General features: G+C 49.5%; 32 non-coding genes across 32 annotated transcripts; all 32 read left to right on the top strand.

The window, feature by feature from the left end:
- Positions 1 to 578: 578 nt before the first annotated feature.
- Trnat-cgu lies at positions 579 to 650 on the top strand. Its single transcript has one exon. It is a non-coding gene; the product is annotated as a tRNA-Thr (tRNA).
- A 333-nt stretch (positions 651 to 983) lies between these two features.
- Trnan-guu lies at positions 984 to 1,057 on the top strand. The gene has a single exon. It is a non-coding gene; the product is annotated as a tRNA-Asn (tRNA).
- A 689-nt stretch (positions 1,058 to 1,746) lies between these two features.
- Positions 1,747 to 1,818, top strand: Trnat-cgu. Its single transcript has one exon. It is a non-coding gene; the product is annotated as a tRNA-Thr (tRNA).
- Positions 1,819 to 2,151: 333 nt separating this feature from the next.
- On the top strand, positions 2,152 to 2,225 carry Trnan-guu. The gene has a single exon. It is a non-coding gene; the product is annotated as a tRNA-Asn (tRNA).
- Positions 2,226 to 2,914: 689 nt separating this feature from the next.
- Trnat-cgu lies at positions 2,915 to 2,986 on the top strand. Its single transcript has one exon. It is a non-coding gene; the product is annotated as a tRNA-Thr (tRNA).
- Positions 2,987 to 3,319: 333 nt separating this feature from the next.
- On the top strand, positions 3,320 to 3,393 carry Trnan-guu. The gene has a single exon. It is a non-coding gene; the product is annotated as a tRNA-Asn (tRNA).
- A 689-nt stretch (positions 3,394 to 4,082) lies between these two features.
- On the top strand, positions 4,083 to 4,154 carry Trnat-cgu. Its single transcript has one exon. It is a non-coding gene; the product is annotated as a tRNA-Thr (tRNA).
- Positions 4,155 to 4,487: 333 nt separating this feature from the next.
- Trnan-guu lies at positions 4,488 to 4,561 on the top strand. Its single transcript has one exon. It is a non-coding gene; the product is annotated as a tRNA-Asn (tRNA).
- Positions 4,562 to 5,250: 689 nt separating this feature from the next.
- Positions 5,251 to 5,322, top strand: Trnat-cgu. Its single transcript has one exon. It is a non-coding gene; the product is annotated as a tRNA-Thr (tRNA).
- A 333-nt stretch (positions 5,323 to 5,655) lies between these two features.
- On the top strand, positions 5,656 to 5,729 carry Trnan-guu. The gene has a single exon. It is a non-coding gene; the product is annotated as a tRNA-Asn (tRNA).
- A 689-nt stretch (positions 5,730 to 6,418) lies between these two features.
- Trnat-cgu lies at positions 6,419 to 6,490 on the top strand. The gene has a single exon. It is a non-coding gene; the product is annotated as a tRNA-Thr (tRNA).
- A 333-nt stretch (positions 6,491 to 6,823) lies between these two features.
- On the top strand, positions 6,824 to 6,897 carry Trnan-guu. The gene has a single exon. It is a non-coding gene; the product is annotated as a tRNA-Asn (tRNA).
- A 689-nt stretch (positions 6,898 to 7,586) lies between these two features.
- Trnat-cgu lies at positions 7,587 to 7,658 on the top strand. The gene has a single exon. It is a non-coding gene; the product is annotated as a tRNA-Thr (tRNA).
- Positions 7,659 to 7,991: 333 nt separating this feature from the next.
- Trnan-guu lies at positions 7,992 to 8,065 on the top strand. The gene has a single exon. It is a non-coding gene; the product is annotated as a tRNA-Asn (tRNA).
- A 689-nt stretch (positions 8,066 to 8,754) lies between these two features.
- Trnat-cgu lies at positions 8,755 to 8,826 on the top strand. The gene has a single exon. It is a non-coding gene; the product is annotated as a tRNA-Thr (tRNA).
- Positions 8,827 to 9,159: 333 nt separating this feature from the next.
- Trnan-guu lies at positions 9,160 to 9,233 on the top strand. The gene has a single exon. It is a non-coding gene; the product is annotated as a tRNA-Asn (tRNA).
- Positions 9,234 to 9,922: 689 nt separating this feature from the next.
- Positions 9,923 to 9,994, top strand: Trnat-cgu. Its single transcript has one exon. It is a non-coding gene; the product is annotated as a tRNA-Thr (tRNA).
- A 333-nt stretch (positions 9,995 to 10,327) lies between these two features.
- On the top strand, positions 10,328 to 10,401 carry Trnan-guu. The gene has a single exon. It is a non-coding gene; the product is annotated as a tRNA-Asn (tRNA).
- Positions 10,402 to 11,090: 689 nt separating this feature from the next.
- On the top strand, positions 11,091 to 11,162 carry Trnat-cgu. Its single transcript has one exon. It is a non-coding gene; the product is annotated as a tRNA-Thr (tRNA).
- Positions 11,163 to 11,495: 333 nt separating this feature from the next.
- Positions 11,496 to 11,569, top strand: Trnan-guu. The gene has a single exon. It is a non-coding gene; the product is annotated as a tRNA-Asn (tRNA).
- Positions 11,570 to 12,258: 689 nt separating this feature from the next.
- On the top strand, positions 12,259 to 12,330 carry Trnat-cgu. The gene has a single exon. It is a non-coding gene; the product is annotated as a tRNA-Thr (tRNA).
- A 333-nt stretch (positions 12,331 to 12,663) lies between these two features.
- Positions 12,664 to 12,737, top strand: Trnan-guu. The gene has a single exon. It is a non-coding gene; the product is annotated as a tRNA-Asn (tRNA).
- A 689-nt stretch (positions 12,738 to 13,426) lies between these two features.
- Positions 13,427 to 13,498, top strand: Trnat-cgu. Its single transcript has one exon. It is a non-coding gene; the product is annotated as a tRNA-Thr (tRNA).
- Positions 13,499 to 13,831: 333 nt separating this feature from the next.
- Trnan-guu lies at positions 13,832 to 13,905 on the top strand. The gene has a single exon. It is a non-coding gene; the product is annotated as a tRNA-Asn (tRNA).
- Positions 13,906 to 14,594: 689 nt separating this feature from the next.
- On the top strand, positions 14,595 to 14,666 carry Trnat-cgu. Its single transcript has one exon. It is a non-coding gene; the product is annotated as a tRNA-Thr (tRNA).
- Positions 14,667 to 14,999: 333 nt separating this feature from the next.
- Trnan-guu lies at positions 15,000 to 15,073 on the top strand. The gene has a single exon. It is a non-coding gene; the product is annotated as a tRNA-Asn (tRNA).
- Positions 15,074 to 15,762: 689 nt separating this feature from the next.
- Positions 15,763 to 15,834, top strand: Trnat-cgu. The gene has a single exon. It is a non-coding gene; the product is annotated as a tRNA-Thr (tRNA).
- Positions 15,835 to 16,167: 333 nt separating this feature from the next.
- On the top strand, positions 16,168 to 16,241 carry Trnan-guu. The gene has a single exon. It is a non-coding gene; the product is annotated as a tRNA-Asn (tRNA).
- A 689-nt stretch (positions 16,242 to 16,930) lies between these two features.
- Trnat-cgu lies at positions 16,931 to 17,002 on the top strand. Its single transcript has one exon. It is a non-coding gene; the product is annotated as a tRNA-Thr (tRNA).
- A 333-nt stretch (positions 17,003 to 17,335) lies between these two features.
- Positions 17,336 to 17,409, top strand: Trnan-guu. Its single transcript has one exon. It is a non-coding gene; the product is annotated as a tRNA-Asn (tRNA).
- Positions 17,410 to 18,098: 689 nt separating this feature from the next.
- Trnat-cgu lies at positions 18,099 to 18,170 on the top strand. The gene has a single exon. It is a non-coding gene; the product is annotated as a tRNA-Thr (tRNA).
- A 333-nt stretch (positions 18,171 to 18,503) lies between these two features.
- On the top strand, positions 18,504 to 18,577 carry Trnan-guu. The gene has a single exon. It is a non-coding gene; the product is annotated as a tRNA-Asn (tRNA).
- The last annotated feature ends 196 nt before the right edge of the window (positions 18,578 to 18,773 follow it).

Genomic DNA, 18,773 nt, shown 5'->3' with positions numbered 1-18,773 from the left:
TTCAGCCAAGTGACACTGTAGGTAAAAACATGGCCCTACACAGACGTTCTGCTGTTTTCCTTTTTATTCGTCATGTGTGACACTGCAGTAGAGGGACGCCCGCTACAAAAGACGTATTCTTTACATTCAATTTCAGCATATACGTCGCGAGTGCCATATGACAGGGCCTGTCTCTCGATGTCGATTTGTATTTGGTGTGTCTTAAGTGTCGGTCTGCAGTAGGCCGCTGTTGGCCGAGCGACGTGCAGTCGCCTTACATGATGCCCCATGGGCAACGCCAGTGCCACTGTGGACAACAGCGCACTGTAGCCAGAGAGAGGAGCCGAAAGGCGCATTTCGCAGTCGAGCCACGCTATCCCACAAGCTGTGCACTAGGTCAGGATTGTGCAGACCGCAAACTTTTGGTGGGCCGACGCTCGTCGTCGATCGTAAGGGCGAAACATTCAAGAGATTTGGAAAACGGCAATGTGGACACCCCCAGCAGCAGCTGTGTGCCAAATCCGATATCTGGTCGAGGGCTGCAAGATTCAGTATGATGAAGTAACAATTTGGGGATAGCTCACAAACGCTAAGCTGCCGCCTTCTTAGGTCAGTGGTAGAGTACTGGTCTCGTAAACCAGGGGTCGTGAGTTCGAACCTCACAGAAGGCATTCATTTTTTAAACCTTCCTGCAAGGAGCGGAACTATCTCGAGCAGCATCTAACACATGGCAGTACACTGAATGAAAGGGATGTTCTACAACCTATGACAAGTATTCTACTGGCCTCAGAGGTTTTCTGAATGCATAGGCAGAACATTGGTTTGTATGCATTTTGTAGTATAATGTCATGCTTGGCGATGTCATTCGTTTACGAGCCTCGCTACAGTGTGCATGCACGTTATCCATGTGAAGAGGCGTAAGCAAATGCTACCATTCTGCGAGATTCCTGCAGAAGGTATACGAATTGCGTTGATATACAGAGCACAAGGTAGCCAAAGTCAAGGCCTCCGTGGCGCAATCGGCTAGCGCGTTCGGCTGTTAACCGAAAGGTTGGTGGTTCGAGCCCACCCGGTTGCGAAATCGTTTTAACCGGCACCGAGGTGAGGACATACGTCAACTTTGTTAGAGATACACAGCTAGTGTGACAATTTGGCTGCGTTTGAGTGATGCCACAGAGCCTTATACATATTCAGCCAAGTGACACTGTAGGTAAAAACATGGCCCTACACAGACGTTCTGCTGTTTTCCTTTTTATTCGTCATGTGTGACACTGCAGTAGAGGGACGCCCGCTACAAAAGACGTATTCTTTACATTCAATTTCAGCATATACGTCGCGAGTGCCATATGACAGGGCCTGTCTCTCGATGTCGATTTGTATTTGGTGTGTCTTAAGTGTCGGTCTGCAGTAGGCCGCTGTTGGCCGAGCGACGTGCAGTCGCCTTACATGATGCCCCATGGGCAACGCCAGTGCCACTGTGGACAACAGCGCACTGTAGCCAGAGAGAGGAGCCGAAAGGCGCATTTCGCAGTCGAGCCACGCTATCCCACAAGCTGTGCACTAGGTCAGGATTGTGCAGACCGCAAACTTTTGGTGGGCCGACGCTCGTCGTCGATCGTAAGGGCGAAACATTCAAGAGATTTGGAAAACGGCAATGTGGACACCCCCAGCAGCAGCTGTGTGCCAAATCCGATATCTGGTCGAGGGCTGCAAGATTCAGTATGATGAAGTAACAATTTGGGGATAGCTCACAAACGCTAAGCTGCCGCCTTCTTAGGTCAGTGGTAGAGTACTGGTCTCGTAAACCAGGGGTCGTGAGTTCGAACCTCACAGAAGGCATTCATTTTTTAAACCTTCCTGCAAGGAGCGGAACTATCTCGAGCAGCATCTAACACATGGCAGTACACTGAATGAAAGGGATGTTCTACAACCTATGACAAGTATTCTACTGGCCTCAGAGGTTTTCTGAATGCATAGGCAGAACATTGGTTTGTATGCATTTTGTAGTATAATGTCATGCTTGGCGATGTCATTCGTTTACGAGCCTCGCTACAGTGTGCATGCACGTTATCCATGTGAAGAGGCGTAAGCAAATGCTGCCATTCTGCGAGATTCCTGCAGAAGGTATACGAATTGCGTTGATATACAGAGCACAAGGTAGCCAAAGTCAAGGCCTCCGTGGCGCAATAGGCTAGCGCGTTCGGCTGTTAACCGAAAGGTTGGTGGTTCGAGCACACCCGGGGGCGAAATCGTTTTAACCGGCACCGAGGTGAGGACATACGTCAACTTTGTTAGAGATACACAGCTAGTGTGACAATTTGGCTGCGTTTGAGTGATGCCACAGAGCCTTATACATATTCAGCCAAGTGACACTGTAGGTAAAAACATGGCCCTACACAGACGTTCTGCTGTTTTCCTTTTTATTCGTCATGTGTGACACTGCAGTAGAGGGACGCCCGCTACAAAAGACGTATTCTTTACATTCAATTTCAGCATATACGTCGCGAGTGCCATATGACAGGGCCTGTCTCTCGATGTCGATTTGTATTTGGTGTGTCTTAAGTGTCGGTCTGCAGTAGGCCGCTGTTGGCCGAGCGACGTGCAGTCGCCTTACATGATGCCCCATGGGCAACGCCAGTGCCACTGTGGACAACAGCGCAATGTAGCCAGAGAGAGGAGCCGAAAGGCGCATTTCGCAGTCGAGCCACGCTATCCCACAAGCTGTGCACTAGGTCAGGATTGTGCAGACCGCAAACTTTTGGTGGGCCGACGCTCGTCGTCGATCGTAAGGGCGAAACATTCAAGAGATTTGGAAAACGGCAATGTGGACACCCCCAGCAGCAGCTGTGTGCCAAATCCGATATCTGGTCGAGGGCTGCAAGATTCAGTATGATGAAGTAACAATTTGGGGATAGCTCACAAACGCTAAGCTGCCGCCTTCTTAGGTCAGTGGTAGAGTACTGGTCTCGTAAACCAGGGGTCGTGAGTTCGAACCTCACAGAAGGCATTCATTTTTTAAACCTTCCTGCAAGGAGCGGAACTATCTCGAGCAGCATCTAACACATGGCAGTACACTGAATGAAAGGGATGTTCTACAACCTATGACAAGTATTCTACTGGCCTCAGAGGTTTTCTGAATGCATAGGCAGAACATTGGTTTGTATGCATTTTGTAGTATAATGTCATGCTTGGCGATGTCATTCGTTTACGAGCCTCGCTACAGTGTGCATGCACGTTATCCATGTGAAGAGGCGTAAGCAAATGCTGCCATTCTGCGAGATTCCTGCAGAAGGTATACGAATTGCGTTGATATACAGAGCACAAGGTAGCCAAAGTCAAGGCCTCCGTGGCGCAATCGGCTAGCGCGTTCGGCTGTTAACCGAAAGGTTGGTGGTTCGAGCACACCCGGGGGCGAAATCGTTTTAACCGGCACCGAGGTGAGGACATACGTCAACTTTGTTAGAGATACACAGCTAGTGTGACAATTTGGCTGCGTTTGAGTGATGCCACAGAGCCTTATACATATTCAGCCAAGTGACACTGTAGGTAAAAACATGGCCCTACACAGACGTTCTGCTGTTTTCCTTTTTATTCGTCATGTGTGACACTGCAGTAGAGGGACGCCCGCTACAAAAGACGTATTCTTTACATTCAATTTCAGCATATACGTCGCGAGTGCCATATGACAGGGCCTGTCTCTCGATGTCGATTTGTATTTGGTGTGTCTTAAGTGTCGGTCTGCAGTAGGCCGCTGTTGGCCGAGCGACGTGCAGTCGCCTTACATGATGCCCCATGGGCAACGCCAGTGCCACTGTGGACAACAGCGCACTGTAGCCAGAGAGAGGAGCCGAAAGGCGCATTTCGCAGTCGAGCCACGCTATCCCACAAGCTGTGCACTAGGTCAGGATTGTGCAGACCGCAAACTTTTGGTGGGCCGACGCTCGTCGTCGATCGTAAGGGCGAAACATTCAAGAGATTTGGAAAACGGCAATGTGGACACCCCCAGCAGCAGCTGTGTGCCAAATCCGATATCTGGTCGAGGGCTGCAAGATTCAGTATGATGAAGTAACAATTTGGGGATAGCTCACAAACGCTAAGCTGCCGCCTTCTTAGGTCAGTGGTAGAGTACTGGTCTCGTAAACCAGGGGTCGTGAGTTCGAACCTCACAGAAGGCATTCATTTTTTAAACCTTCCTGCAAGGAGCGGAACTATCTCGAGCAGCATCTAACACATGGCAGTACACTGAATGAAAGGGATGTTCTACAACCTATGACAAGTATTCTACTGGCCTCAGAGGTTTTCTGAATGCATAGGCAGAACATTGGTTTGTATGCATTTTGTAGTATAATGTCATGCTTGGCGATGTCATTCGTTTACGAGCCTCGCTACAGTGTGCATGCACGTTATCCATGTGAAGAGGCGTAAGCAAATGCTGCCATTCTGCGAGATTCCTGCAGAAGGTATACGAATTGCGTTGATATACAGAGCACAAGGTAGCCAAAGTCAAGGCCTCCGTGGCGCAATAGGCTAGCGCGTTCGGCTGTTAACCGAAAGGTTGGTGGTTCGAGCACACCCGGGGGCGAAATCGTTTTAACCGGCACCGAGGTGAGGACATACGTCAACTTTGTTAGAGATACACAGCTAGTGTGACAATTTGGCTGCGTTTGAGTGATGCCACAGAGCCTTATACATATTCAGCCAAGTGACACTGTAGGTAAAAACATGGCCCTACACAGACGTTCTGCTGTTTTCCTTTTTATTCGTCATGTGTGACACTGCAGTAGAGGGACGCCCGCTACAAAAGACGTATTCTTTACATTCAATTTCAGCATATACGTCGCGAGTGCCATATGACAGGGCCTGTCTCTCGATGTCGATTTGTATTTGGTGTGTCTTAAGTGTCGGTCTGCAGTAGGCCGCTGTTGGCCGAGCGACGTGCAGTCGCCTTACATGATGCCCCATGGGCAACGCCAGTGCCACTGTGGACAACAGCGCAATGTAGCCAGAGAGAGGAGCCGAAAGGCGCATTTCGCAGTCGAGCCACGCTATCCCACAAGCTGTGCACTAGGTCAGGATTGTGCAGACCGCAAACTTTTGGTGGGCCGACGCTCGTCGTCGATCGTAAGGGCGAAACATTCAAGAGATTTGGAAAACGGCAATGTGGACACCCCCAGCAGCAGCTGTGTGCCAAATCCGATATCTGGTCGAGGGCTGCAAGATTCAGTATGATGAAGTAACAATTTGGGGATAGCTCACAAACGCTAAGCTGCCGCCTTCTTAGGTCAGTGGTAGAGTACTGGTCTCGTAAACCAGGGGTCGTGAGTTCGAACCTCACAGAAGGCATTCATTTTTTAAACCTTCCTGCAAGGAGCGGAACTATCTCGAGCAGCATCTAACACATGGCAGTACACTGAATGAAAGGGATGTTCTACAACCTATGACAAGTATTCTACTGGCCTCAGAGGTTTTCTGAATGCATAGGCAGAACATTGGTTTGTATGCATTTTGTAGTATAATGTCATGCTTGGCGATGTCATTCGTTTACGAGCCTCGCTACAGTGTGCATGCACGTTATCCATGTGAAGAGGCGTAAGCAAATGCTGCCATTCTGCGAGATTCCTGCAGAAGGTATACGAATTGCGTTGATATACAGAGCACAAGGTAGCCAAAGTCAAGGCCTCCGTGGCGCAATCGGCTAGCGCGTTCGGCTGTTAACCGAAAGGTTGGTGGTTCGAGCACACCCGGGGGCGAAATCGTTTTAACCGGCACCGAGGTGAGGACATACGTCAACTTTGTTAGAGATACACAGCTAGTGTGACAATTTGGCTGCGTTTGAGTGATGCCACAGAGCCTTATACATATTCAGCCAAGTGACACTGTAGGTAAAAACATGGCCCTACACAGACGTTCTGCTGTTTTCCTTTTTATTCGTCATGTGTGACACTGCAGTAGAGGGACGCCCGCTACAAAAGACGTATTCTTTACATTCAATTTCAGCATATACGTCGCGAGTGCCATATGACAGGGCCTGTCTCTCGATGTCGATTTGTATTTGGTGTGTCTTAAGTGTCGGTCTGCAGTAGGCCGCTGTTGGCCGAGCGACGTGCAGTCGCCTTACATGATGCCCCATGGGCAACGCCAGTGCCACTGTGGACAACAGCGCACTGTAGCCAGAGAGAGGAGCCGAAAGGCGCATTTCGCAGTCGAGCCACGCTATCCCACAAGCTGTGCACTAGGTCAGGATTGTGCAGACCGCAAACTTTTGGTGGGCCGACGCTCGTCGTCGATCGTAAGGGCGAAACATTCAAGAGATTTGGAAAACGGCAATGTGGACACCCCCAGCAGCAGCTGTGTGCCAAATCCGATATCTGGTCGAGGGCTGCAAGATTCAGTATGATGAAGTAACAATTTGGGGATAGCTCACAAACGCTAAGCTGCCGCCTTCTTAGGTCAGTGGTAGAGTACTGGTCTCGTAAACCAGGGGTCGTGAGTTCGAACCTCACAGAAGGCATTCATTTTTTAAACCTTCCTGCAAGGAGCGGAACTATCTCGAGCAGCATCTAACACATGGCAGTACACTGAATGAAAGGGATGTTCTACAACCTATGACAAGTATTCTACTGGCCTCAGAGGTTTTCTGAATGCATAGGCAGAACATTGGTTTGTATGCATTTTGTAGTATAATGTCATGCTTGGCGATGTCATTCGTTTACGAGCCTCGCTACAGTGTGCATGCACGTTATCCATGTGAAGAGGCGTAAGCAAATGCTGCCATTCTGCGAGATTCCTGCAGAAGGTATACGAATTGCGTTGATATACAGAGCACAAGGTAGCCAAAGTCAAGGCCTCCGTGGCGCAATCGGCTAGCGCGTTCGGCTGTTAACCGAAAGGTTGGTGGTTCGAGCACACCCGGGGGCGAAATCGTTTTAACCGGCACCGAGGTGAGGACATACGTCAACTTTGTTAGAGATACACAGCTAGTGTGACAATTTGGCTGCGTTTGAGTGATGCCACAGAGCCTTATACATATTCAGCCAAGTGACACTGTAGGTAAAAACATGGCCCTACACAGACGTTCTGCTGTTTTCCTTTTTATTCGTCATGTGTGACACTGCAGTAGAGGGACGCCCGCTACAAAAGACGTATTCTTTACATTCAATTTCAGCATATACGTCGCGAGTGCCATATGACAGGGCCTGTCTCTCGATGTCGATTTGTATTTGGTGTGTCTTAAGTGTCGGTCTGCAGTAGGCCGCTGTTGGCCGAGCGACGTGCAGTCGCCTTACATGATGCCCCATGGGCAACGCCAGTGCCACTGTGGACAACAGCGCACTGTAGCCAGAGAGAGGAGCCGAAAGGCGCATTTCGCAGTCGAGCCACGCTATCCCACAAGCTGTGCACTAGGTCAGGATTGTGCAAACCGCAAACTTTTGGTGGGCCGACGCTCGTCGTCGATCGTAAGGGCGAAACATTCAAGAGATTTGGAAAACGGCAATGTGGACACCCCCAGCAGCAGCTGTGTGCCAAATCCGATATCTGGTCGAGGGCTGCAAGATTCAGTATGATGAAGTAACAATTTGGGGATAGCTCACAAACGCTAAGCTGCCGCCTTCTTAGGTCAGTGGTAGAGTACTGGTCTCGTAAACCAGGGGTCGTGAGTTCGAACCTCACAGAAGGCATTCATTTTTTAAACCTTCCTGCAAGGAGCGGAACTATCTCGAGCAGCATCTAACACATGGCAGTACACTGAATGAAAGGGATGTTCTACAACCTATGACAAGTATTCTACTGGCCTCAGAGGTTTTCTGAATGCATAGGCAGAACATTGGTTTGTATGCATTTTGTAGTATAATGTCATGCTTGGCGATGTCATTCGTTTACGAGCCTCGCTACAGTGTGCATGCACGTTATCCATGTGAAGAGGCGTAAGCAAATGCTGCCATTCTGCGAGATTCCTGCAGAAGGTATACGAATTGCGTTGATATACAGAGCACAAGGTAGCTAAAGTCAAGGCCTCCGTGGCGCAATCGGTTAGCGCGTTCGGCTGTTAACCGAAAGGTTGGTGGTTCGAGCACACCCGGGGGCGAAATCGTTTTAACCGGCACCGAGGTGAGGACATACGTCAACTTTGTTAGAGATACACAGCTAGTGTGACAATTTGGCTGCGTTTGAGTGATGCCACAGAGCCTTATACATATTCAGCCAAGTGACACTGTAGGTAAAAACATGGCCCTACACAGACGTTCTGCTGTTTTCCTTTTTATTCGTCATGTGTGACACTGCAGTAGAGGGACGCCCGCTACAAAAGACGTATTCTTTACATTCAATTTCAGCATATACGTCGCGAGTGCCATATGACAGGGCCTGTCTCTCGATGTCGATTTGTATTTGGTGTGTCTTAAGTGTCGGTCTGCAGTAGGCCGCTGTTGGCCGAGCGACGTGCAGTCGCCTTACATGATGCCCCATGGGCAACGCCAGTGCCACTGTGGACAACAGCGCACTGTAGCCAGAGAGAGGAGCCGAAAGGCGCATTTCGCAGTCGAGCCACGCTATCCCACAAGCTGTGCACTAGGTCAGGATTGTGCAAACCGCAAACTTTTGGTGGGCCGACGCTCGTCGTCGATCGTAAGGGCGAAACATTCAAGAGATTTGGAAAACGGCAATGTGGACACCCCCAGCAGCAGCTGTGTGCCAAATCCGATATCTGGTCGAGGGCTGCAAGATTCAGTATGATGAAGTAACAATTTGGGGATAGCTCACAAACGCTAAGCTGCCGCCTTCTTAGGTCAGTGGTAGAGTACTGGTCTCGTAAACCAGGGGTCGTGAGTTCGAACCTCACAGAAGGCATTCATTTTTTAAACCTTCCTGCAAGGAGCGGAACTATCTCGAGCAGCATCTAACACATGGCAGTACACTGAATGAAAGGGATGTTCTACAACCTATGACAAGTATTCTACTGGCCTCAGAGGTTTTCTGAATGCATAGGCAGAACATTGGTTTGTATGCATTTTGTAGTATAATGTCATGCTTGGCGATGTCATTCGTTTACGAGCCTCGCTACAGTGTGCATGCACGTTATCCATGTGAAGAGGCGTAAGCAAATGCTGCCATTCTGCGAGATTCCTGCAGAAGGTATACGAATTGCGTTGATATACAGAGCACAAGGTAGCTAAAGTCAAGGCCTCCGTGGCGCAATCGGTTAGCGCGTTCGGCTGTTAACCGAAAGGTTGGTGGTTCGAGCACACCCGGGGGCGAAATCGTTTTAACCGGCACCGAGGTGAGGACATACGTCAACTTTGTTAGAGATACACAGCTAGTGTGACAATTTGGCTGCGTTTGAGTGATGCCACAGAGCCTTATACATATTCAGCCAAGTGACACTGTAGGTAAAAACATGGCCCTACACAGACGTTCTGCTGTTTTCCTTTTTATTCGTCATGTGTGACACTGCAGTAGAGGGACGCCCGCTACAAAAGACGTATTCTTTACATTCAATTTCAGCATATACGTCGCGAGTGCCATATGACAGGGCCTGTCTCTCGATGTCGATTTGTATTTGGTGTGTCTTAAGTGTCGGTCTGCAGTAGGCCGCTGTTGGCCGAGCGACGTGCAGTCGCCTTACATGATGCCCCATGGGCAACGCCAGTGCCACTGTGGACAACAGCGCACTGTAGCCAGAGAGAGGAGCCGAAAGGCGCATTTCGCAGTCGAGCCACGCTATCCCACAAGCTGTGCACTAGGTCAGGATTGTGCAGACCGCAAACTATTGGTGGGCCGACGTTCGTCGTCGATCGTAAGGGCGAAACATTCAAGAGATTTGGAAAACGGCAATGTGGACACCCCCAGCAGCAGCTGTGTGCCAAATCCGATATCTGGTCGAGGGCTGCAAGATTCAGTATGATGAAGTAACAATTTGGGGATAGCTCACAAACGCTAAGCTGCCGCCTTCTTAGGTCAGTGGTAGAGTACTGGTCTCGTAAACCAGGGGTCGTGAGTTCGAACCTCACAGAAGGCATTCATTTTTTAAACCTTCCTGCAAGGAGCGGAACTATCTCGAGCAGCATCTAACACATGGCAGTACACTGAATGAAAGGGATGTTCTACAACCTATGACAAGTATTCTACTGGCCTCAGAGGTTTTCTGAATGCATAGGCAGAACATTGGTTTGTATGCATTTTGTAGTATAATGTCATGCTTGGCGATGTCATTCGTTTACGAGCCTCGCTACAGTGTGCATGCACGTTATCCATGTGAAGAGGCGTAAGCAAATGCTGCCATTCTGCGAGATTCCTGCAGAAGGTATACGAATTGCGTTGATATACAGAGCACAAGGTAGCCAAAGTCAAGGCCTCCGTGGCGCAATCGGCTAGCGCGTTCGGCTGTTAACCGAAAGGTTGGTGGTTCGAGCACACCCGGGGGCGAAATCGTTTTAACCGGCACCGAGGTGAGGACATACGTCAACTTTGTTAGAGATACACAGCTAGTGTGACAATTTGGCTGCGTTTGAGTGATGCCACAGAGCCTTATACATATTCAGCCAAGTGACACTGTAGGTAAAAACATGGCCCTACACAGACGTTCTGCTGTTTTCCTTTTTATTCGTCATGTGTGACACTGCAGTAGAGGGACGCCCGCTACAAAAGACGTATTCTTTACATTCAATTTCAGCATATACGTCGCGAGTGCCATATGACAGGGCCTGTCTCTCGATGTCGATTTGTATTTGGTGTGTCTTAAGTGTCGGTCTGCAGTAGGCCGCTGTTGGCCGAGCGACGTGCAGTCGCCTTACATGATGCCCCATGGGCAACGCCAGTGCCACTGTGGACAACAGCGCACTGTAGCCAGAGAGAGGAGCCGAAAGGCGCATTTCGCAGTCGAGCCACGCTATCCCACAAGCTGTGCACTAGGTCAGGATTGTGCAAACCGCAAACTTTTGGTGGGCCGACGCTCGTCGTCGATCGTAAGGGCGAAACATTCAAGAGATTTGGAAAACGACAATGTGGACACCCCCAGCAGCAGCTGTGTGCCAAATCCGATATCTGGTCGAGGGCTGCAAGATTCAGTATGATGAAGTAACAATTTGGGGATAGCTCACAAACGCTAAGCTGCCGCCTTCTTAGGTCAGTGGTAGAGTACTGGTCTCGTAAACCAGGGGTCGTGAGTTCGAACCTCACAGAAGGCATTCATTTTTTAAACCTTCCTGCAAGGAGCGGAACTATCTCGAGCAGCATCTAACACATGGCAGTACACTGAATGAAAGGGATGTTCTACAACCTATGACAAGTATTCTACTGGCCTCAGAGGTTTTCTGAATGCATAGGCAGAACATTGGTTTGTATGCATTTTGTAGTATAATGTCATGCTTGGCGATGTCATTCGTTTACGAGCCTCGCTACAGTGTGCATGCACGTTATCCATGTGAAGAGGCGTAAGCAAATGCTGCCATTCTGCGAGATTCCTGCAGAAGGTATACGAATTGCGTTGATATACAGAGCACAAGGTAGCCAAAGTCAAGGCCTCCGTGGCGCAATCGGCTAGCGCGTTCGGCTGTTAACCGAAAGGTTGTTGGTTCGAGCACACCCGGGGGCGAAATCGTTTTAACCGGCACCGAGGTGAGGACATACGTCAACTTTGTTAGAGATACACAGCTAGTGTGACAATTTGGCTGCGTTTGAGTGATGCCACAGAGCCTTATACATATTCAGCCAAGTGACACTGTAGGTAAAAACATGGCCCTACACAGACGTTCTGCTGTTTTCCTTTTTATTCGTCATGTGTGACACTGCAGTAGAGGGACGCCCGCTACAAAAGACGTATTCTTTACATTCAATTTCAGCATATACGTCGCGAGTGCCATATGACAGGGCCTGTCTCTCGATGTCGATTTGTATTTGGTGTGTCTTAAGTGTCGGTCTGCAGTAGGCCGCTGTTGGCCGAGCGACGTGCAGTCGCCTTACATGATGCCCCATGGGCAACGCCAGTGCCACTGTGGACAACAGCGCACTGTAGCCAGAGAGAGGAGCCGAAAGGCACATTTCGCAGTCGAGCCACGCTATCCCACAAGCTGTGCACTAGGTCAGGATTGTGCAGACCGCAAACTTTTGGTGGGCCGACGCTCGTCGTCGATCGTAAGGGCGAAACATTCAAGAGATTTGGAAAACGGCAATGTGGACACCCCCAGCAGCAGCTGTGTGCCAAATCCGATATCTGGTCGAGGGCTGCAAGATTCAGTATGATGAAGTAACAATTTGGGGATAGCTCACAAACGCTAAGCTGCCGCCTTCTTAGGTCAGTGGTAGAGTACTGGTCTCGTAAACCAGGGGTCGTGAGTTCGAACCTCACAGAAGGCATTCATTTTTTAAACCTTCCTGCAAGGAGCGGAACTATCTCGAGCAGCATCTAACACATGGCAGTACACTGAATGAAAGGGATGTTGTACAACCTATGACAAGTATTCTACTGGCCTCAGAGGTTTTCTGAATGCATAGGCAGAACTTTGGGTTGTATGCATTTTGTAGTATAATGTCATGCTTGGCGATGTCATTCGTTTACGAGCCTCGCTACAGTGTGCATGCACGTTATCCATGTGAAGAGGCGTAAGCAAATGCTGCCATTCTGCGAGATTCCTGCAGAAGGTATACGAATTGCGTTGATATACAGAGCACAAGGTAGCCAAAGTCAAGGCCTCCGTGGCGCAATCGGCTAGCGCGTTCGGCTGTTAACCGAAAGGTTGGTGGTTCGAGCCCACCCGGGTGCGAAATCGTTTTAACCGGCACCGAGGTGAGGACATACGTCAACTTTGTTAGAGATACACAGCTAGTGTGACAATTTGGCTGCGTTTGAGTGATGCCACAGAGCCTTATACATATTCAGCCAAGTGACACTGTAGGTAAAAACATGGCCCTACACAGACGTTCTGCTGTTTTCCTTTTTATTCGTCATGTGTGACACTGCAGTAGAGGGACGCCCGCTACAAAAGACGTATTCTTTACATTCAATTTCAGCATATACGTCGCGAGTGCCATATGACAGGGCCTGTCTCTCGATGTCGATTTGTATTTGGTGTGTCTTAAGTGTCGGTCTGCAGTAGGCCGCTGTTGGCCGAGCGACGTGCAGTCGCCTTACATGAAGCCCCATGGGCAACGCCAGTGCCACTGTGGACAACAGCGCACTGTAGCCAGAGAGAGGAGCCGAAAGGCGCATTTCGCAGTCCAGCCACGCTATCCCACAAGCTGTGCACTAGGTCAGGATTGTGCAAACCGCAAACTTTTGGTGGGCCGACGCTCGTCGTCGATCGTAAGGGCGAAACATTCAAGAGATTTGGAAAACGGCAATGTGGACACCCCCAGCAGCAGCTGTGTGCCAAATCCGATATCTGGTCGAGGGCTGCAAGATTCAGTATGATGAAGTAACAATTTGGGGATAGCTCACAAACGCTAAGCTGCCGCCTTCTTAGGTCAGTGGTAGAGTACTGGTCTCGTAAACCAGGGGTCGTGAGTTCGAACCTCACAGAAGGCATTCATTTTTTAAACCTTCCTGCAAGGAGCGGAACTATCTCGAGCAGCATCTAACACATGGCAGTACACTGAATGAAAGGGATGTTCTACAACCTATGACAAGTATTCTACTGGCCTCAGAGGTTTTCTGAATGCATAGGCAGAACATTGGTTTGTATGCATTTTGTAGTATAATGTCATGCTTGGCGATGTCATTCGTTTACGAGCCTCGCTACAGTGTGCATGCACGTTATCCATGTGAAGAGGCGTAAGCAAATGCTGCCATTCTGCGAGATTCCTGCAGAAGGTATACGAATTGCGTTGATACACAGAGCACAAGGTAGCCAAAGTCAAGGCCTCCGTGGCGCAATCGGCTAGCGCGTTCGGCTGTTAACCGAAAGGTTGGTGGTTCGAGCCCACCCGGGGGCGAAATCGTTTTAACCGGCACCGAGGTGAGGACATACGTCAACTTTGTTAGAGATACACAGCTAGTGTGACAATTTGGCTGCGTTTGAGTGATGCCACAGAGCCTTATACATATTCAGCCAAGTGACACTGTAGGTAAAAACATGGCCCTACACAGACGTTCTGCTGTTTTCCTTTTTATTCGTCATGTGTGACACTGCAGTAGAGGGACGCCCGCTACAAAAGACGTATTCTTTACATTCAATTTCAGCATATACGTCGCGAGTGCCATATGACAGGGCCTGTCTCTCGATGTCGATTTGTATTTGGTGTGTCTTAAGTGTCGGTCTGCAGTAGGCCGCTGTTGGCCGAGCGACGTGCAGTCGCCTTACATGATGCCCCATGGGCAACGCCAGTGCCACTGTGGACAACAGCGCACTGTAGCCAGAGAGAGGAGCCGAAAGGCGCATTTCGCAGTCGAGCCACGCTATCCCACAAGCTGTGCACTAGGTCAGGATTGTGCAGACCGCAAACTTTTGGTGGGCCGACGCTCGTCGTCGATCGTAAGGGCGAAACATTCAAGAGATTTGGAAAACGGCAATGTGGACACCCCCAGCAGCAGCTGTGTGCCAAATCCGATATCTGGTCGAGGGCTGCAAGATTCAGTATGATGAAGTAACAATTTGGGGATAGCTCACAAACGCTAAGCTGCCGCCTTCTTAGGTCAGTGGTAGAGTACTGGTCTCGTAAACCAGGGGTCGTGAGTTCGAACCTCACAGAAGGCATTCATTTTTTAAACCTTCCTGCAAGGAGCGGAACTATCTCGAGCAGCATCTAACACATGGCAGTACACTGAATGAAAGGGATGTTCTACAACCTATGACAAGTATTCTACTGGCCTCAGAGGTTTTCTGAATGCATAGGCAGAACATTGGTTTGTATGCATTTTGTAGTATAATGTCATGCTTGGCGATGTCATTCGTTTACGAGCCTCGCTACAGTGTGCATGCACGTTATCCATGTGAAGAGGCGTAAGCAAATGCTGCCATTCTGCGAGATTCCTGCAGAAGGTATACGAATTGCGTTGATATACAGAGCACAAGGTAGCCAAAGTCAAGGCCTCCGTGGCGCAATCGGCTAGCGCGTTCGGCTGTTAACCGAAAGGTTGGTGGTTCGAGCACACCCGGGGGCGAAATCGTTTTAACCGGCACCGAGGTGAGGACATACGTCAACTTTGTTAGAGATACACAGCTAGTGTGACAATTTGGCTGCGTTTGAGTGATGCCACAGAGCCTTATACATATTCAGCCAAGTGACACTGTAGGTAAAAACATGGCCCTACACAGACGTTCTGCTGTTTTCCTTTTTATTCGTCATGTGTGACACTGCAGTAGAGGGACGCCCGCTACAAAAGACGTATTCTTTACATTCAATTTCAGCATATACGTCGCGAGTGCCATATGACAGGGCCTGTCTCTCGATGTCGATTTGTATTTGGTGTGTCTTAAGTGTCGGTCTGCAGTAGGCCGCTGTTGGCCGAGCGACGTGCAGTCGCCTTACATGATGCCCCATGGGCAACGCCAGTGCCACTGTGGACAACAGCGCACTGTAGCCAGAGAGAGGAGCCGAAAGGCGCATTTCGCAGTCGAGCCACGCTATCCCACAAGCTGTGCACTAGGTCAGGATTGTGCAGACCGCAAACTTTTGGTGGGCCGACGCTCGTCGTCGATCGTAAGGGCGAAACATTCAAGAGATTTGGAAAACGGCAATGTGGACACCCCCAGCAGCAGCTGTGTGCCAAATCCGATATCTGGTCGAGGGCTGCAAGATTCAGTATGATGAAGTAACAATTTGGGGATAGCTCACAAACGCTAAGCTGCCGCCTTCTTAGGTCAGTGGTAGAGTACTGGTCTCGTAAACCAGGGGTCGTGAGTTCGAACCTCACAGAAGGCATTCATTTTTTAAACCTTCCTGCAAGGAGCGGAACTATCTCGAGCAGCATCTAACACATGGCAGTACACTGAATGAAAGGGATGTTCTACAACCTATGACAAGTATTCTACTGGCCTCAGAGGTTTTCTGAATGCATAGGCAGAACATTGGTTTGTATGCATTTTGTAGTATAATGTCATGCTTGGCGATGTCATTCGTTTACGAGCCTCGCTACAGTGTGCATGCACGTTATCCATGTGAAGAGGCGTAAGCAAATGCTGCCATTCTGCGAGATTCCTGCAGAAGGTATACGAATTGCGTTGATATACAGAGCACAAGGTAGCCAAAGTCAAGGCCTCCGTGGCGCAATCGGCTAGCGCGTTCGGCTGTTAACCGAAAGGTTGGTGGTTCGAGCACACCCGGGGGCGAAATCGTTTTAACCGGCACCGAGGTGAGGACATACGTCAACTTTGTTAGAGATACACAGCTAGTGTGACAATTTGGCTGCGTTTGAGTGATGCCACAGAGCCTTATACATATTCAGCCAAGTGACACTGTAGGTAAAAACATGGCCCTACACAGACGTTCTGCTGTTTTCCTTTTTATTCGTCATGTGTGACACTGCAGTAGAGGGACGCCCGCTACAAAAGACGTATTCTTTACATTCAATTTCAGCATATACGTCGCGAGTGCCATATGACAGGGCCTGTCTCTCGATGTCGATTTGTATTTGGTGTGTCTTAAGTGTCGGTCTGCAGTAGGCCGCTGTTGGCCGAGCGACGTGCAGTCGCCTTACATGATGCCCCATGGGCAACGCCAGTGCCACTGTGGACAACAGCGCACTGTAGCCAGAGAGAGGAGCCGAAAGGCGCATTTCGCAGTCGAGCCACGCTATCCCACAAGCTGTGCACTAGGTCAGGATTGTGCAAACCGCAAACTTTTGGTGGGCCGACGCTCGTCGTCGATCGTAAGGGCGAAACATTCAAGAGATTTGGAAAACGGCAATGTGGACACCCCCAGCAGCAGCTGTGTGCCAAATCCGATATCTGGTCGAGGGCTGCAAGATTCAGTATGATGAAGTAACAATTTGGGGATAGCTCACAAACGCTAAGCTGCCGCCTTCTTAGCTCAGTGGTAGAGTACTGGTCTCGTAAACCAGGGGTCGTGAGTTCGAACCTCACAGAAGGCATTCATTTTTTAAACCTTCCTGCAAGGAGCGGAACTATCTCGAGCAGCATCTAACACATGGCAGTACACTGAATGAAAGGGATGTTCTACAACCTATGACAAGTATTCTACTGGCCTCAGAGGTTTTCTGAATGCATAGGCAGAACATTGGTTTGTATGCATTTTGTAGTATAATGTCATGCTTGGCGATGTCATTCGTTTACGAGCCTCGCTACAGTGTGCATGCACGTTATCCATGTGAAGAGGCGTAAGCAAATGCTGCCATTCTGCGAGATTCCTGCAGAAGGTATACGAATTGCGTTGATATACAGAGCACAAGGTAGCCAAAGTCAAGGCCTCCGTGGCGCAATCGGCTAGCGCGTTCGGCTGTTAACCGAAAGGTTGTTGGTTCGAGCACACCCGGGGGCGAAATCGTTTTAACCGGCACCGAGGTGAGGACATACGTCAACTTTGTTAGAGATACACAGCTAGTGTGACAATTTGGCTGCGTTTGAGTGATGCCACAGAGCCTTATACATATTCAGCCAAGTGACACTGTAGGTAAAAACATGGCCCTACACAGACGTTCTGCTGTTTTCCTTTTTATTCGTCATGTGTGACACTGCAGTAGAGGGACGCCCGCTACAAAAGACGTATTCTTTACATTCAATTTCAGCATATACGTCGCGAGTGCCATATGACAGGGCCTGTCTCTCGATGTCGATTTGTATTTGGTGTGTCTTAAGTGTCGGTCTGCAGTAGGCCGCTGTTGGCCGAGCGACGTGCAGTCGCCTTACATGATGCCCCATGGGCAACGCCAGTGCCACTGTGGACAACAGCGCACTGTAGCCAGAGAGAGGAGCCGAAAGGCACATTTCGCAGTCGAGCCACGCTATCCCACAAGCTGTGCACTAGGTCAGGATTGTGCAGACCGCAAACTTTTGGTGGGCCGACGCTCGTCGTCGATCGTAAGGGCGAAACATTCAAGAGATTTGGAAAACGGCAATGTGGACACCCCCAGCAGCAGCTGTGTGCCAAATCCGATATCTGGTCGAGGGCTGCAAGATTCAGTATGATGAAGTAACAATTTGGGGATAGCTCACAAACGCTAAGCTGCCGCCTTCTTAGGTCAGTGGTAGAGTACTGGTCTCGTAAACCAGGGGTCGTGAGTTCGAACCTCACAGAAGGCATTCATTTTTTAAACCTTCCTGCAAGGAGCGGAACTATCTCGAGCAGCATCTAACACATGGCAGTACACTGAATGAAAGGGATGTTGTACAACCTATGACAAGTATTCTACTGGCCTCAGAGGTTTTCTGAATGCATAGGCAGAACTTTGGGTTGTATGCATTTTGTAGTATAATGTCATGCTTGGCGATGTCATTCGTTTACGAGCCTCGCTACAGTGTGCATGCACGTTATCCATGTGAAGAGGCGTAAGCAAATGCTGCCATTCTGCGAGATTCCTGCAGAAGGTATACGAATTGCGTTGATATACAGAGCACAAGGTAGCCAAAGTCAAGGCCTCCGTGGCGCAATCGGCTAGCGCGTTCGGCTGTTAACCGAAAGGTTGGTGGTTCGAGCCCACCCGGGTGCGAAATCGTTTTAACCGGCACCGAGGTGAGGACATACGTCAACTTTGTTAGAGATACACAGCTAGTGTGACAATTTGGCTGCGTTTGAGTGATGCCACAGAGCCTTATACATATTCAGCCAAGTGACACTGTAGGTAAAAACATGGCCCTACACAGACGTTCTGCTGTTTTCCTTTTTATTCGTCATGTGTGACACTG

This window comes from Schistocerca americana, chromosome 5 (genome assembly GCF_021461395.2).
Source record: "Schistocerca americana isolate TAMUIC-IGC-003095 chromosome 5, iqSchAmer2.1, whole genome shotgun sequence".
NCBI classification, from domain to species: Eukaryota; Metazoa; Arthropoda; class Insecta; order Orthoptera; family Acrididae; genus Schistocerca; species Schistocerca americana.
Note: the sequence above shows the minus strand (reverse complement) of the source record. Positions and strands in the feature narration are given on the sequence as shown.